We start from the raw sequence: 16,842 nt of genomic DNA on the forward strand, positions 1-16,842 counted from the left end.
CGATACCATCGACCATGGTATCCTTCTGCGACGACTGAGGGAGGTGGGGGTGGGAGGCACTGTTTTGCAGTGGTTCTCCTCCTACCTCTCGGACAGGTCGCAGTCGGTGTTGGTCGGGGGGCAGAGATCGTCCCTGAGGCCCCTAACATATGGGGTGCCGCAGGGTTCGGTCTTATCCCCCCTACTATTCAACATTTACATGAAACCGCTGGAGACATTGTGAACATAAGAAGCCTTTGGGAGCAAAAGGAGAACCCCCAAACAGATGCAAATTCTAAGGTGAGGATTGCTGCTTCCTTTGGGAGAAATGCTATGATGAAGCTTAATTTTTTCTGTATAAGTGGCCATCCATGTTAAGCCTGGTGGGGCTTTGCTGGAAAAGGGCCCAGAAGTGATGCAAAATGAAACAACACAGCAGCTTAGTTTTACTCTTCCTTAATGTAGCTTTGAAAAGATGCTTCACGTAATGCATTGTCAAATTAAAGCACCCTTGAAGGACTTCTATAGCCACCCTGTGACTATTAAAAGAAAGATTTTTTCTCCCATTATTGTGGCTGTATGCAGTTGGCTCCTCCTCAGCTCATTGAATGCAAGCTCTCCTGTTCATGGTATTAAAGGAAAATTGTTCCACTATATCAAGTGAAATATGTATTTAATTCAGTGTTTTATTTTGCCAGAAGCATAGTAGCTGCCCGAGGAAGCTCACAACCGGTCAGGAGTGTGATAGCATCTTCCTGCTTGCGCTTCCCAACAAATGACATACAGAGGCACATTGCTTCTACCTATGGAGCTAAAAACAAATGTTCACATTGACTAATCCTGGGTCACGTATTCCTGCCCAGTTCCACACAAATCAGAATTCTATGTTCTTCATTGTCATCATCTGTTTGGTTGGTATAAATGTCTTTATCCAAAAAGGGGACGGAGAGGGATTGAACGCAGGGAAGGAAAATTTGCAAGTAAACTACCTCCAAGCTAGTTGTGCAAATATATTCTTAATTTTCTGTGAAAATAGATTGGATATAAATTTTAATTCCATGTTAGTGGCCAACTGTGTCCCCCCCACTCAACCTCAGAAGGTTGTGTCTTTTTCAACCCAACACCTCAAAGGGTGGTTGTTGTGGGAAAATAGAAGAGGAGGAGTTTCAGGTATGTTTGCCGCTTGTTACTTGCAAAAATAATACAGGCAGGATACAATAAAAAAATAATAATGAAATTCTCCCTTATATGGAACATATTGCACAGTAAAGAGGATCCAGGAATTTGGAATATGGTTTTGAGGAAGAGAGTCGAGATCGAAAACCATGGATGATTTAAATAAAGAAAAACCTCCGATGCTTTGTAAAGTATTAACACAAATATTTAAGGAGTGAAGAGTGGATGGGAAACAGAAGGGGGGATAGAGGACTCACCAAAATTCCCCTTTACAATGTATATTTATGTTCTCTTTTCCATATTGCTTTTTCTAACTTTATTCTTGACCCTGTTCTCATTTTATTTATTGCCTTTATTTATTTATTTATTTATTTTGGGGGGGGGAATGTATGCAACTGCATATCTTACATAAATAATTGTGAATGACTGCAGACTGGTACCCATCCCTGGACTGGGAATTGGGGACTCCTGATTTAAAGTGTAGGAGCATCTGGAATAACAATTCAGCAGATTTGCTTGTTAACTTTTGAGCTATTTTTCTGCAGAGGTTTGAGGTGATTTTGGTTTTTGACATAGGATAGTGATGGTGAATTTTTTTTGGCACAGAGTGCCCAAACCGGACTGTGCATGCATGCACATGCATGTGTGCGCACTGGAAACCTGAACAACAGCTGGCCAGTGTGCATGCATGCACTTGCCAGCTGGTCTTTGGCCATGCCGGAGCACCGAAAACCTGAACACCAGCTGGCTGGGCATCCATGTCTGTTTTTGGGCTGGTTTTGGGACCATTTTTGTGGCTACTTTTAGCTCAAGACAGCCCCAAAATGCCCAAAAGATGGGCTGAAAATGGTCTGGAAAATGGCCTGTTTTTTGGCCTATTTTCTGGCGCTCTGGCACCCATGAAGACCAGTTAGCCGGCATGCCAGGAATCAGATCAGCTGGCGACAGCGCACAAGTCCACAGAGAGGACTCTGCATGCCACCTCTTGCATGCATGCCATAGATTTGCCATCACAGACATAGGTTCAGGTTTTTCTGGTATCAAATAATGAACTGTTGTTTAAACTTCCAGGCCAAAGAAAAAGGAACAGAAGCACAGTGCATGAAATCAGCCCATATTTGATGGCTAATGGTCAAACTTAGTTTTTTTCAAAGCACTTCAAAAACTGTAGGGTGGAAGAATAGTAAGGATTTGGGTTTTAACCACTGAAATTGCAATTTTTCATCCTCATTTTTAGGTCAAGATTCCTGGCAAGAAATATAAGTATGTGGCAACTGGACATGGACAGTACAAAAGGGTGCCAATAGAAGATGGGGCGAGGGCAAAATAGCTGTGCTGGTACCAAACTCACAGGTAAAGGTAGGCTGATGTACTAAATAGCATTTGCAAATTCTTTTTGCACATATAAAGTCAATAATAATTGACCAAGGGCTGACCAATTAGATCGCACAGACTGGGCCTCCTCCGAATTCCATCCGCCAGTCAATGTCGACTGCCGACTACACGGAGGAGAGCCTTTTCTGTTGCAGCTCTGACCCTGTGGAATGATCTCCCCGTCGAGATCCGTACCCTCAGCACCATCCAGACCTTCCGCGCAGCCCTCAAGATCTGGCTCTCCCAGCAGGCCTGGGGATAGGTTCCCAATTTACCCGCCCGAGTGTTGATTGCTGAACGAAAGTTGTGTTTTATTATTTTTCCTTTGTTCACATTTTGTTTTGTCTTTTGATACTGCACCCCCCTCCCTTGTGATTGTAAGCCGCCCTGAGTCCCCTCAGGGAAAAGGGCGGCCTATATATCTTAATAAAATGAAAAAAATGAAAATGACTGGCTTTGCTATCAGATTTCTATAAGCAGAAGCAGAGAGTGCTCCTTTATAAAGCGATTCCTTGTCATGTTCCTCCCTTACTAAGGTAATGGACAATTCAAACAGGGACCTTTATTGGTACAGTCACATTTTAAGCCCAAAGGCATACGGAATATTTAAGGAATGATTTAGGTGGTGTATTTTAAGGGATGTATGGGGGAGGCATGCATTTACTTAGAATAACATTTCTCAACTCTCTACTAGCAATGAGAATCCATTTTTTTTCATAGAAACACTTTATTCATTCTACATATTCAATGTTTATAAAAATTGTTCTTGAGTCAGGATTTCATATGAACTGCCTTTTAAGCTGTGAAAATAATTCTTTCCGTGTTGGTGTAATGGCAACCATCCTAGCACTTATTCATGATAAGTTCAGAAAAAACTTAAGAGCATCTTTTGCTTCCATCATATCACTGTTCCTTTTCTTACCGTATATCTGCTTCTCTCAGGAACCAAACATTTCTATTTCCTCATTGCTCAACATACCTTCCGTGTCTTTTATTATCATCTCAAAACAGGGTAGTAATGGAAACCAGCAATACCCATCCTTTCAAAGAACATTAAATGTATTTGCATGCGAGAAGTTTCACTAGAAAACCTAAGAAGAATCAGGAATTCACCCCTCTTGTAGAGGCTTATACGAATTAAAATATCTCTCTAATCTGTAAAATCCTAAGTAGTGAGGTGTTTGAGGTAGATAGAACTAGAAAGTGGGATTTTTTTTTTTTTTTGAGGAAACAAAGACTTAGGATGATTTTGCTGTTTATTCACTACCATTTTCGTAACATTCTGTATTTTTAATGAGGTTTTGTTCTCATTTGGAAAAATTGACAGTACTTCAAATATTGGGCTTTACCAAGCTTGATAGCATCTTCTCTTAATGTCTGGAGATTTGGATTGCATAAAGAGAGGCCCCCGGAGAAATGAGAACACAATCAGGAATTGAATTTCACATGTCATAATCTGTTTTTGCTTTTCAGATTGCTTGGGTTTATAAAACAGTGAAAGTAATGACGGAACTAAAGACAATACAGCAGAAAAGGAAAGCAAGGAGAGAAAATAAGAAAAGTCAATGAATAAGTCTATCTTTTGTAACTGGTTATGTTACCAACTATTCTGTCACCCTTATTAACTTGAGGTTGGAAGTTAGGGATTTTTACATTCCTTTATAAATGGTCTTATGTTCTCACAGTTCTATGAAAAAAAAATCATGTTCATTTTGAGCCCATTGTTAGAGCAATTCTTATATGGCATTTTGCTATATAGACTACTATTTCATTCTGAACCAGTCATAAGGCATCTCATATGTTTATTAGAATTTCTCTAACGCACTGTTTTATCATAGCTCAATACAGGAGTTGTTCGTGGTTTTATGATGATGTGCATCAAATATGCCAAAATGAACAAGTAAATTTTAATAAGTACCAGTTCATAAAACTGGTTAGCTACATAATTGCCACTCATGATTAATTTCCATTTAGGAATTATCATAGCATATAACAAATAGTTTATACATTTTCATGATACAAAAGTAATTATTGTTGGTACAAACTTCAGTAAAACAAAAGTGAGAAAATGTTGCATTGTGACATGAGGCAAATCCTCAGCCTTCCTAATATCAGTTATAAATATATATGTATTGCAGTATATAAATCATGTGGTTTGTGTTGCAATACATGCTTTGTCTCCCTCCATTTTGTGAATGCCTAGGCTAAATCTGCTTGGTTGTAAATTTGTCGGACTTTGTGGACGTTTTATTCAAACTTTTATATGAGAAGTGTAATTTAATAATGTGGGTTGCTGTGTTTGTCATATGAACTTGTTCCTGTTTTTTAATTAAATGCTTATGGGTTCATCAGGCTCTTATCATTTTTCAGATTCTTGTAAATACTTTGGGACTGCATTCCTGTATGTCTGTAGGACCAGGTGATGATCCCCCAAAGTGGACTAGAACTGGTCTCTTGACTTCTAGGCCAGAACTTTTAACATATTGGTTATTTAGGACACTTATATTAAAAGCAGCATATTTCATGTGCTCAGAATTTGAAAATCATATAGCAATCCTCTATTTGAATAAAATAGTTGAAATCTACATATCGTGGGTCAGAAGAAGTAAACTGTAGGGACAACAAAAACATTGTATCATGGTTTCTTCATTTAATGTTTCTATTCCATTTTATGCAGATGGTTTTTCTATATAATGTTTTGTGGTTTATTCTGTTCCTTTGATATGACCTATTTGGCTAATTAACAATGTAATTCTTAGTATCAGATAGGTTTCTGGAAAAAGATGAAAATTTTTAGCAAAAAGTATATTTTAATGTTCTTTTGTAATCATTACAAACATTCCACTGAACCCGTTTATTAAAACAAAATTATGCTTTTTATCAAATTTCAATGCGAGTTCAGGTGGAGTATGGAATAATTAAATACTTTGTACATAACCCATTATGCCCTTAAATCTATATCCTTACAAAATAAATGAACTGTTTTAATACAAATACAGCATTTTAATATATGTAGTTGTGTGTAGATGTAGATTCACCTTCAGACATGTGATGTTATTTACTAAATTAAAAGGGGGGGTGTCTTTACAGGCTGCCATTGTGTTACTTTTATTGAATTTGTTACATTTTACTGCTTTATATTGGGAGCAGCCCAAAATCACTCTGGAATCAGGTTACCAAAATGAAAGAACATGCATGCCCCCCCCCCTTATGGAAAAAACCCAAGTCAGTTTATTGGAAACGGAGAATCAGCGTATTAAAGATCTCAGAAGGGAAAAACTAATTAAAAATAGGAAACGCAAGGGAAGATTTAGAGGGTGTTAGAAATAATCTTGATTTTTAACTAAGCCTTTTTGGATGAGAGATTTTTTCCAAACTCCAAAGCTAGAGTATAAACCATTGCTTGCTAGTAAATTGCCACCTAAGTTGGTGCAAGGAGGCAAAAAAACAACTATGATCTGAGCTAAAACTTCCTCAGGCAAATCACAATCTTTTCCAAGAGGGCACCTTCCTCACATTCCACTAATCGAGCATAAAGATGTTTTTGTTAACAAATTCTAAATGACTGTCTGAACTACCTGATCTTCAACTCAACACCTCCCCCCCTCCAATGAAGCAGCAGGCGAAATTTACCTTCAGCTGTTCTGATTTTAAAATGCTTTCCCCCTTTCAACAATAGGGTGCTTAAATGCCTTATTTACAATGTGGTTAATGATAGAATTGAGTGCTAGATCTAACCAGGTTTTATTTACGACTACTAGAGGCAAAGTGAACAATCCCCTTCTGGCTGCAATTTTCAGAACTATTTGAAGAAAAAGCGACACAATATGCCTTCTCTCCCCAATTGACATTTGAGATTTTTCTGAAGATAAAAAAATACATTTCAGTTCAGATAGCAAACTGTCGTTGGAAGAAATATCCAGATTCCGTTCCAAGCCAGGATATAATGAAGCGGCAGAACCACCAACCATGTGAGGTTCTGGGAAGTTTAGAGTGGATGGGTTTTATACGGTCTATATTCCTATGGGGTCATGGCTAGTTTTGTAGGCAAAAGGGGAAATATAAATTCTAGGCTTTCAAGTTAATTTTATCAACGCTTGATTTGTGTTGCTTATCTGAAGTTCTTTCCCGACTCCTTCTCCTTCTGAATAGATTAACAAATCAGCATTTCTATAAACTGGCTTCAGTTTCTTCTTGGGGCAGGGAAACAGGCTGATTTCTGCCTCCCTTAAGGTTCCCCCCCATTTCTCCTTTAGGGGAAATATTCCATCCCCCCCTTTGAATATCCCCAAAAATTTCGTGGGGGGGGGTGTATTCCACATTACTGAGCAAATTTTCCCAAGAGCAACTGGAATTACATTCGTCTTCAAACTAGCTTACTGCCAAACAGAGTTTGAAGAACTGCAGTCCAAATGAGTTTAGCTAACAAGGTTGGAGGCCAAAGCCCTCTTGCAGGAATTGTGGACTGAGGTGGACTGTGGCTGGCGGGGGCTGAGAACAGACTCAGGCTGCACGGACGGTTAGCGCTGCTCCCCGGCGCAAGGCAAGCGAGCTCCTGGCAGTGTGCGGTTTGAATGAGGTGGTTTACCTTGGCCACAGCAAGCTGAAAGTTGCTTTGCTCTTGACGTGGGCTCCCTAAAAGGACCAAAGTGAAAACTACAACCTGCCAAGCCATTCAGACACATCCCACCCGCCTGGAGCCTGTGAATGTGAAGATGGATGACGGTGGCAGAGCTGCTAGCGGAACCTCAGTTTCGCAGACCAGTGGGGTGGCAACTGCTTGTCCCCCTGCTGCCAAGCAAAAGGCCAGCAAGCCCCCCCAGCCACCAAACAGGGTTCCCAGCAAGAAGCAGCCAGCAGCCCCTGTAGCTGCTCTTCCTTCAGTTCCTAGTGGAGCTTCCAGAACACTTGGAAATGGACCTGCTCAGAAGGCCAACATGCAGCAGCCAAAGCAGCCGGCAACCAAGACTAGTAGTAACGTTGACAACTTGTCTGCTAGAGCAGTGTTTTTCAACCACTGTGCCGTGGCACACTAGTGTGCCGTGACATAGTGTAAGGTGTGCCGTGGGAAAAACACTTTTTATATAGTCAATATAGGCACAGAGTTAAATTTTTTTAACATTTTCTAATGGTGGTGTGCCTCATGATTTTTTTCATGAAAAAAGTGTGCCTTTGCACAAAAAAGGTTGAAAAACACTGTGCTAGAGCGACAATGAAAAAGACAAAAAGTTATTCCTGCAGGCACAGCGATACTAGCTAGAGAAAAGACACTTTGTGCGCTTGGAGAGACTGAGAATATCAGGTGTTTTTTTATCTGAGCCCTTGATTGCAACAAGTGGGACAAACCGTAAGGTATTGTCAGTAAACTCTCCTTTATATATATATATGTTTACTTTACTCAGGGTTTTATTAACTCCACAAGATCTCAGCTCTTTTTTGTTTTTAAAAATCGATGCCGCTAAGCAAAAGGAGGCAGAATTAGATGGGCAGAAGCAGCCTGAGAGAATAAAGTGTATAGGCCACCCGTAAAGTTCAAGGAAGCCGCACCTAAAATTCTCGTTCCAGTCCTCTACATTAACTTTCCACTCACAATAATCACACGGGCTGCTCTCATAGGCGTCTTTCCCTGCTTTTTTTCTGCCCCCCCCCCCTCAGCCTTCTTCACGGCTTTCCTAACGTCTGTCGGTGCCTCGAGTGCTCGAATGGAACACACGGTAAATACTAAGTCCCTGAAATGAGGCTAAGCGTTCAAGGCGCAGCTGTCGCCCGAACAACCTGCATTCATCTCTCCCCGTCCCCCTCCCCAATTTCCTGGCCTCCTTCCCAAGAGACGCCATTACAAAAGCGGTTCTGCCCTTCAAATTACACGAGCGTTTTCCTCAGAGCTTAGTTTGCTTTCCTGCCCTTCTCGACGCTTTCCTTTTTTTTCAGAGAAGCCGCCGCGCCTGTTCCTATTCCCCCTTCGCGCCTGTTCCTATTCCCCCTTCGCGCCTGTTCCCATTTCCCCTTCCCGCCCGTCTTTCAGCCAAGACCGCCACGGGAGGCGCGCCCGGCGGGCCCTCCCGCCACCACCTTTAACGCCGCGCCACACCCGCCCCGCCCCATTTACATAACCGTAGGCTAGCGAAATCTCGCGAGAAAGAAGTCACTGCCAGCGTCGGGTGAGAGGGAGGAACCTTAGCTGGCCGGCTCTCGCGAGAATACCCATCCCACGTTCCCAAAGAGCCACAGGTGAAAGTAGTTGCAACGAACACTTCCGGCTTTCTCTCGGAACGGACCGCAGAGCGACGGCGAAGAAGGGGGGCGCGAGCCTTGGGCTGCGCGTGGAGCCAATTCCTCTTCTGTGCTTCATAGTCAACCTCCGTTCGTCCCTCACCGACAGACTCGGGAGGCCTGTTCGGCTGAGGAGGTGGAGGAATTCTTCCCCAATCCTGGAGTCCCCAGGGCGCCTGCCGGGCATCGGGGTCACCAGGGTCCTCACGGTAATTCCTGGCCGCGGAGCCTTTGCTGGAAGGGTGCGGGGTGACCGGCTCTTGCTGGGCTGAGCCACGATCATCCCGCGGGTGGAGCCGTTCCCTAGTTGGAGCCAGAGGAGAAGGAGCTCTGCGGTTTCTTGGGTGGGGAAACCAGCGCTTTGCAATGAAAAGCGTGGGTGGGGGGTTTGTTCTTTGACCCTGCCAGGCGGGGGGGAGGGGGGGCGGGAGTTTGCAGCTGTCCAGAGGGGGGAGGGGCTTAAGGGGTTTTTTTTTGGGGGGGGGGTCCAGAGAATCCCGAGTGGGGAGGATCGTCCGCTTTGCCAGCCAGTCAGGCTGAGCTCGCTGTCTCTCCCAACTGCCCGCTCCCCGTGTGGTTTCAGGAAGAAATCGGGGCGACCGATAAGCAACGGCAGGCAACGACGGTTGTAATCTGGCACCCAAGGACAGTTGTTATTGTATGGGCGTCTGCGGGGGTAAAAAGCACGACGGGGGGGGGTGTGATTATAGTAGTTTTTGCCATGCGATGAGCAGCTGGAGAGATTTGGGTAGCCAGGCAGGTACAGACAGTCCGCAATTTACAACCGTTTATTTAGTGACTGTTTGAAGTTTGCAAAGGCACCGAAAGTGATTTATAACCATTTTCCCCACATGGGACCATTGCATCACCTCCGTGGTCTAGTGCAGGTTTCTAGAGAGAGATGAGAGAGCAAAGGAGAAATGAGAAAACGATGGAGGGAGAGAATGAGAGAGAGGGAAAAGAGGGAAACAAATGAAAGAGAAATGAGAGAGGGAAACAAATGAGAGAGAGGAGGGGGAGAGGAAAAGAACAATAAGAGAACGAGGGAAAGAGAAATGAGAAAATGATGGAGGGAGAGAATGAGAGAGAGGAAAGGGAGAAACAAATGAAAGAGAAATGAGAGAGGGAAACAAATGAGAGAGAGGAGGGGGAGAGGAAAAGAACAATAAGAGAGAAAGGGGGAAAGAGAAATGAGAAAATGATGGAGGGAGAGAATGAGAGAGAGGAAAGGGAGAAACAAATGAAAGAGAAATTAGAGAGGGAAACAAATGAGAGAGAGAAGGGGGAGAGGAAAAGAACAATAAGAGAGAAAGGGGGAAAGAGAAATGAGAAAATGATGGAGGGAGAGAATGAGAGAGAGGAAAGGGAGAAACAAATGAAAGAGAAATGAGAGAGGGAAACAAATGAGAGAGAGGAGGGGGAGAGGAAAAGAACAATAAGAGAGAAAGGGGGAAAGAGAAATGAGAAAACGATGGAGGGAGAGAATGAGAGAGAGAACGAGGGAAAGAGAAATGAGAAAACAATGGAGGGAGAGAATGAGAGAGAGAAAGGGGGAAGAGAAATGAGAAAATGATGGAGGGAGAGAATGAGAGAGAGGAAAGGGAGAAACAAATGAAAGAGAAATTAGAGAGGGAAACAAATGAGAGAGAGAAGGGGGAGAGGAAAAGAACAATAAGAGAGAAAGGGGGAAAGAGAAATGAGAAAATGATGGAGGGAGAGAATGAGAGAGAGGAAAGGGAGAAACAAATGAAAGAGAAATGAGAGAGGGAAACAAATGAGAGAGAGGAGGGGGAGAGGAAAAGAACAATAAGAGAGAAAGGGGGAAAGAGAAATGAGAAAACGATGGAGGGAGAGAATGAGAGAGAGAACGAGGGAAAGAGAAATGAGAAAACAATGGAGGGAGAGAATGAGAGAGAGAAAGGGGGAAGAGAAATGAGAAAATGATGGAGGGAGAGAATGAGAGAGAGGAGGGGGAGAGGAAAAGAACAATAAGAGAGAAAGGGGGAAAGAGAAATGAGAAAACGATGGAGGGAGAGAATGAGAGAGAGAAAGGGGGAAAGAGAAATGAGAAAACGATGGAGGGAGAGAATGAGAGAGAGAAAGGGGGAAAGAGAAATGAGAAAATGATGGAGAGAATGAGAGAGAGAAGGGGGAGAGGAAAAAGAACAATAAGAGAGAACGAGGGAAAGAGAAATGAGAAAACGATGGAGGGAGAGAATGAGAGAGAGGGAAAAGAGGGAAACAAATGAAAGAGAAATGAGAGAGGGAAACAAATGAAGGAGAAGAGGAAAAAGAACAATACGAGAGAAAGGGGGAAAGAGAAATGAGAAAACGATGGAGGGAGAGAATGAGAGAGAGGAAAAAGAAACAATTGAGAGAGAGAAAGGGGGGGAGGCAACCCTTTCTTTGTTCCTTTGTTCCTGAACATTTGACTCTTGTTTGAGGGTGGGGGGATATAAGGCAGACCTAGGATTCTAATGGGCTGCAGGTTGCATTCATTCAGTATATTTGTAAACATAGATGTGGTTGGAAACTTTTGTCAGCGAATGGTTCTCATCTGCAGTTATAATTCTGATAAATTTATCTTTGGTTTTTTTCATAGGACACGGATTGGTCTGAACCCTGGATTTTAACTCTAGTGTTTTTCCACATAGTCTGCTTATGTTTTACTTACCTTTCATTGCAGCACTATCATTTCCAAATAGGACTTTTTCTGTCTCTCAGTAAGTATTATGTGAAGAATTTCTATGGACATAGTTCTTCTCTGATTGACAATGAGACATATTTTAAGGGTCATGTATGAATGTTTTTCACTCATTAAGAATGCTTAGACTATAAAGTCACATTAAGCCATGGTTTATAGAATAAAACACAGTTGGCTAAATTCATGCAATATACTAACCAGGGTTTATAACCCCCGTATTTGGACTTATTGGATATACGAAACCACACCAAGCTCTATAGTATTATTCAAAGGGATACTGTAATTTCTTTACATTGAATGGCCACATTGGATATTTTATGGCATGAGAATAGCTGTGGGTTGACTAGGGCAGTACCACCAAATGGGCTCAATTGGGGTAAGAAATAGAAATGTTTAATGGATTAAATGGAAAAAAAATATGTTTTATGACTTAAAGTCTTTTAAATTCCTTCATAGTCTGTTTTTTTTCCCTAAGTGCAGAATTTTTTGCTCTGTCCATTCTGAAGAGTATATGGAGGTCACATATTATTCGGTCCTTTTGATTAGAGCAATGAGTTAGCCCAGGAGAGACTTTAATTTTAGTTAAGGTTCTGGCAGGAATATTTATATGATACTATTCCATTCATGAGGGGAAATCGGGAGTTAGGTTCACTAGTTCTTGCCCATAGGGCTCTCTGCTGTTGGCAGAGGGGTCCGCGTGTCACGGGGGCTGCCTGGCACCGATCAGCTGAGAGGCTGGCAAAGAAGCGGCTCTCGGAGGAAGAAGGCAGGGATGCTGACTGGCATTCGCTTCCCTTCCTGTTCGCCGCCGCCTGCAGCCCTGGCCCCGCCTACACTGTAGGCTCTCCGGCTTGGGGGGGGGAGGGGTTGGACTAGATGACCTCCAAGGTCTCTTCCAACTCTGATTCATTTAACAACCGTGTTACTAATTTAGAAACTGCCACGATTCACTTAACAACGACATTACTAATTTGAAAACTGCAGCAATTCACTTAACAACCGTTACTAATTTAAAAACTGCGATGATTCACTTAACAACTGCATTACTAATTTAAAAACTGCAGTTATTCACTTAACAACTGTGTTACTAATTTAAAAGCTAGTGATTCACTTAACAACCCTGTTACTAATTTAAAAACTAGTGATTCACTTAACAACCGTGTTAATTTATAAATTAGTGATTCACTTAACAACTGCATTATTAATTTAAAAACTGCAGTGATTCATTTAACAACCCTGTTACTAATTTAAAAACTAGTGATTCACTTAACAACCGTGTTACTAATTTATAAATTAGTGATTCACTTAACAAGGTGGAGTAGGTGGCAGAGCTGCTAGCGGAACCTCAGTTTCGCAGACCAGTGGGGTGGCAACTGCTTGTCCCCCTGCTGCCAAGCAAAAGGCCAGCAAGCCCCCCCAGCCACCAAACAGGGTTCCCAGCAAGAAGCAACCAGCAGCCCCTGTAGCTGCTCTTCCTTCAGTTCCTAGTGGAGCTTCCAGAACACTTGGAAATGGACCTGCTCGGAAGGCCAACATGCAGCAGCCAAAGCAGCCGGCAACCAAGACTAGTAGTAACGTTGTAGTAACATTGACAACTTGTCTGCTAGAGCGACAATGAAAAAGACAAAAAGTTATTCCTGCAGGTACAGCGATACTAGCTAGAGAAAAGACATTTTCTCCTGGACTCCTGGACATTTTCTCCTGGACTCTCCACCGTCCAGGCCTTCCGCATAGCCTTGAAGAACTGGCTCGCCCGTCAGACCTGGGGATAAGGATAGTTACCCCTCCCGAATGATGAATGTATGTTGCCTACCATTTTATTATATGTTTCTATCTTGATGTTTGTATTCCCCCCCTTCCCAGTTTTATGTGAGCCGCCCTGAGTCCCCTCAGGGAAAAGGGCGGCCTACAAATTCTAATAAAACTCATAAAACTCAATAAAAAAAAACTCATTTTGTGCGCTTGGAGAGACTGAGAATATCAGGTGTTTTTTATCTGAGCCCTTGATTGCAACAAGTGGGACAAACCGTAAGGTATTGTCAGTAAACTCTCCTTTATATATATATATGTTTACTTTACTCAGGGTTTTATTAACTCCACAAGATCTCAGCTCTTTTTTGTTTTTAAAAATCGATGCCGCTAAGCAAAAGGAGGCAGAATTAGATGGGCAGAAGCAGCCTGAGAGAATAAAGTGTATAGGCCACCCGTAAAGTTCAAGGAAGCCGCACCTAAAATTCTCGTTCCAGTCCTCTACATTAACTTTCCACTCACAATAATCACACGGGCTGCTCTCATAGGCGTCTTTCCCTGCTTTTTTTCTGCCCCCCCCCCTCAGCCTTCTTCACGGCTTTCCTAACGTCTGTCGGTGCCTCGAGTGCTCGAATGGAACACACGGTAAATACTAAGTCCCTGAAATGAGGCTAAGCGTTCAAGGTGCAGCTGTCGCCCGAACAACCTGCATTCATCTCTCCCCAATTTCCTGGCCTCCTTCCCAAGAGACGCCATTACAAAAGCGGTTCTGCCCTTCAAATTACACGAGCGTTTTCCTCAGAGCTTAGTTTGCTTTCCTGCCCTTCTCGACGCTTTCCTTTTTTTTCAGAGAAGCCGCCGCGCCTGTTCCTATTCCCCCTTCGCGCCTGTTCCTATTCCCCCTTCGCGCCTGTTCCTATTCCCCCTTCCCGCCCGTAATTAGTACTTACAAATCATCACACATTCCATGCATTATTATACTATTTGCATATGAAAGGGCTGTATATTAAATGAGCCATTTAATATATTGAAAGCCAAGTTTATTTTCTATTGCTTCATCCTCTCAAAGGTGACTGATCAGATTTCTTTAGCAAGTTCAAATTGGCCTAACCTCCATGTGGATTGTTTTGACAGCAGTAAAGAGTCTACTAGTTTTTGGGGGATCAGCCATGGTCAGCTAGGTGTTACCATCCATAGCATTGATACAGCAAATGGTTCCAGTTCTTGGATCATCATATAAAAACAAATGGTTAAATATAGTTTACAGCCATCCAATATATAAATGTTGTATACGTGCAACTCAATAAATAATAGGTTTATGTACCCCAATTGCTAATCTACATCAATGGGTAATTTATTCATAACTTGCTAATATCACTGCAGACTATTGGATAGTAAGTGGGGGAAGTATAAAGCATATAAAGTAATTCATAGTATGGAAAATGTGGATAGAGGGAAGTTTTGATCCTTTCCCCATAGAGAGTCATCCATTGAACTTGAATACAAGTAGTCCTCAATTTACTATATATATTATATAGTTATATATTATATAACACTTTAAATTAAGCTAATACCTTGAATAAACATAACTTTGAGTTTCAAATAACACTGATTTCGTTGTTGTCTTGGGTGAAATCTGTGAAAAAAATTCAGGTGCTCAGGAATGAAAATCCTCAAACACTATACTTTTCCGCACACACTGAAAAAAAATTAGAGGGAACATTGCCCCCCACCCCAGAGGATCCATGGATGGGATCCCTGCCCCCCGAGTCCTTTCGGATGGCTCTTCTGGGCCCTTCTCCCCCTTTGAGAATTTGCTGGGAAACGGTGGACCCTCCTATGGGGAAGGACTTCTCACCAAGGATGACGATTCCCCCCCCGACTCTGCACGGCTTCCCAGGGAGGAGGAAGAGCTGCAGAGTTCCTCTAGTCTAGAGGCACCCCTGGACTTCCTCTGCCCCCCTTCACCTACGTCCCATATGCCCGGAGGGAGCCAATCCTGAGCCTCACCCCCTAACCTATCCTGCCCAGTTGGCCCAGAGGAGATGGTTCTTTGCCTCTCTGCCAAGGTGGCGCAGTGGTTAAATGCAGCACTGCAGGCTACTGCTAGATCAGCAGGTCAGCAGTTCAAATCTCACCGGCTCAGGGTTGACTCAGCCTTCCATCCTTCCGAGGTGGGTAAAATGAGGACCCAGATTGTTGGGGGCAATATGCTGACTCTCTGTAAACCGCTTAGAGAGGCCTGAAAGGCCTATGAAGCGGTATATAAGTCTACTGCTATTGCTTTTGCTTCCAGCTGGGATTGCAGTCGGAACCAGTTCTGGTCCCTCTGACTTCTGCATCCCTCGGGGGTCCCCCCCAGCCCCCCTTTTCTCCTGCCCTTGATCTCGTTTGCACTTGGAGAGAGGCGCCTTTTGAAAGCTCTTTCCTCAGGAACCCTGGCAGGAGGGAGACCCCCGGCTGCTGAGGGGCGCCCTGCCTCCTTCGTGGGGAGAGCAAGCCTGCCTTTAAACTGGGGGGGGGTGGGAAAGGAGGAGGGGGCACCAACTAAACCAGCCCACTGCTTGCTCCTGCCTGGTGCAGATGCTTACTGATTGAGGAGGGGTCTTTGCTCCAGCCGGACGCTCTTTCTCCATCCTTCTCGGAAAGCTCTCCCCTCCCCCCAGAAGCCCCTCCCTTTTTCCTTGTGCTGTTAACTTGGGGTGCTGTCGGGGGAGGGGTCTGCCAAGGGATGCTTTGTGCTCTGATGGCAACTGGGCAGTATTTGTATTTTTTAAAACCAATATAGTTATCCAAAACTACGGCTGTTGTGTTTCTCCCTGGCCCCTTTTCTTCATTCTCTGTCCAGCTGGCATCGCTTAATAAACGATTTCGCCAAAACAATCAGCAAAGGATTGATAAAACGTGGCTTGGGGCTAGATGTGGGGCCGGAGGACAGTGGGAAGAGATTCCCCCTTGAACCTGGGAAAAAAATATGGGCAAAACTCAGAAACCAGGTTAGCGCAAAGTATTTCAATTTCTATGTTTTCTGCTCCCCGTAACTTCTTCTTACGCTTTTGTGTTTTTCTCATGCAGGCAGGAGCCCCCGTTGGCGAGAGTGGCCATTCGGCATCCCTTAAGGTGAAGACTTAAGGGCTTCATCGTGAAAGTTTTTGAAATTTAAAAGTTTGTTGTCCTTTTTCTGCAAAGAAAAGACATATATATTGGAGGCTTTCAAGAAGAGACTGCACTGCCATCTGCCAGAAATGGTGTAGGGTCTCCGCTTGGGCGGGGGGGATGGGGTTGGACTAGATGACCTACCAGGTCCTTTCCAAGTCTATTAATCTGTAAAGAACAGAAGTTGCCTTCGGAGGTGGTGGGAGCTTCATCCCTGGAGGCTTTCAAGAAGAGACTGGACTGCCCTCTGTCAGAAAGAGTGTAGGGTCTCCTACTTGGGCTGGGGTTTGGGCTAGATGACCTCCAAGGTCCCTTCCAACTCTGCTAATCTGTTAACCTGAAAGCATCCTGCAAACTTTCTCCCTGTTGTTTTTTTCCTAGCCCAAAACGCACAGCTTCAAAACCCACAGCTTCTCGGCCCCCACCAAGTG

General features: G+C 43.5%; 2 long non-coding RNA genes across 4 annotated transcripts in view; both read left to right on the plus strand.

Moving 5' to 3' along the window:
- The first annotated feature begins 218 nt into the window (after positions 1–218).
- Positions 219–16,842, plus strand: part of LOC148048782 (uncharacterized) — a 158,517-nt gene continuing 141,893 nt past the window's right edge. Inside the window, exons 1-3 of one of the 3 annotated variants that reach the window (XR_015695520.1) lie at positions 219–279; positions 2,393–2,514; positions 4,003–5,143. This is a non-coding gene — a long non-coding RNA (uncharacterized LOC148048782). Of the gene's footprint in view, positions 280–2,392; positions 2,515–4,002; positions 5,144–16,842 lie in introns of those variants that run through there. The other 2 variants (XR_015695518.1, XR_015695519.1) reach the window with 2 other exon arrangements.
- LOC148048783 (uncharacterized) lies at positions 8,767–16,837 on the plus strand. Its single transcript, XR_015695513.1, has 4 exons — positions 8,767–9,011; positions 11,405–11,525; positions 16,331–16,375; positions 16,793–16,837. It is a non-coding gene; the product is annotated as an uncharacterized LOC148048783 (long non-coding RNA).

This window comes from Thamnophis sirtalis, unplaced genomic scaffold, assembly GCF_051295495.1.
Source record: "Thamnophis sirtalis isolate CommonGarterSnake01/CBP01778 unplaced genomic scaffold, rThaSir2_p1.2 scaffold_2, whole genome shotgun sequence".
In the NCBI taxonomy this organism is placed as follows: Eukaryota; Metazoa; Chordata; class Lepidosauria; order Squamata; family Natricidae; genus Thamnophis; species Thamnophis sirtalis.